Source organism: Chrysochloris asiatica, unplaced genomic scaffold (genome assembly GCF_000296735.1).
Source record: "Chrysochloris asiatica unplaced genomic scaffold, ChrAsi1.0 scaffold00008, whole genome shotgun sequence".
In the NCBI taxonomy this organism is placed as follows: domain Eukaryota; kingdom Metazoa; phylum Chordata; class Mammalia; order Afrosoricida; family Chrysochloridae; genus Chrysochloris; species Chrysochloris asiatica.
Genome location: NW_006408526.1, coordinates 8,095,995 through 8,097,315, shown reverse-complemented (window position 1 = coordinate 8,097,315; position 1,321 = coordinate 8,095,995).

Sequence of the window (1,321 nt, the reverse complement as noted above, 5' to 3'; positions counted from 1 at the left end):
TATTCTTAAAACTTCTTCATAAGCCCCTGTGATTATCTTGTGCCCTTTGAAAAAAATCTATCGATAATACACCATTGGGATTCCTAAAACTATTTGCCATAATTTTTTTTTTTTTTTAACAGTGCTGATTTAATATGGTCCTGGGAATATGCAAGTTTGTTTTAATATTTTTCCCTTTTACATTCATTCTTTTCTAACTACTTTGTAGGTTTAATTAAAAAACAGAACCAAACCAATAACTATATATCATGTCTTTAAAAACAGTCATCTGTTTGTTATTTAATTCTTACACATTTGACACCTCTTGACTTAATTTTTTAAATTAAACACACGATGCTGTCTAAATGTTTAATTCTATTTAAAGGTCTATACATCTGATCTTTATAAATATATAGTTCTGTCCTTTAAAATATATATTTAAATCTAATTTTTATATTTCATCTATGAAGTTATTTCTAAAAATGTTATTTTTCAGAATACGAAAATATATATGTCTGGCTATATCTTGTGAGTCTATTTTATGATTTTTTTTTTATGTTTTCGTTAGGTCGTCTGACTCAGAGCATCCCTATGCCCAACAGAATGAATCACTGCCTGATCCTATGCCTTCCTCACAATTGGTGTTATGCTGCTGCCATTGTGTCTACATATTGTATATACACTTATAAAATTTTTTGTAAAATTTTGTGATCATGTTTCTTGTTGTTATGTGCCGTGGAGTCAGTTCTGACTCATAGCCACCCTATATAGGGTTGCCGAGGCTATAAATCTTTACGGGAGCAGAAAGTCTCATCTTTCTCCCGTGGAACAGCTGGTGGTTTCGAACTGCTGACCATGAGTTTTGCAGCCCGATTCGTAACCACTATGCTACCAGAACTCCTACATGTGGTCATGTAGACCCCCAAAATATTCATTCAAAGAGCATATGTTAATAATAAATGAGTCTTTTAGGTAATTGTTCATTTTTTGTACTTACCGTTCCAACTTTCTAGTGCTTCCCCAGTGGTGTGGAACCATTTTACTAAAGTGGTATTCAACTTGAGAGGTCTGTATGCTTTTCAAAGTAAATTCTCTTAAAAACAAAACAAAAATAAAAACAAACAAATAGAACTATTTTAAGCCACCTCAATGCTTTTGGCCATACGTCTGCTTGCTTGGGGAATTTTGAAAAATATCATATTATAAATGCTGATACTTAAAATAGCAGTGCATAAGACCCAATGGAATGTGGAAATCATAGGACAATCTCTTTGATATCTCAAGTTAGTAAAGTTTTGCTAAAGGTAATACAGAAATGGCTACAATCATATATTGACAGAGA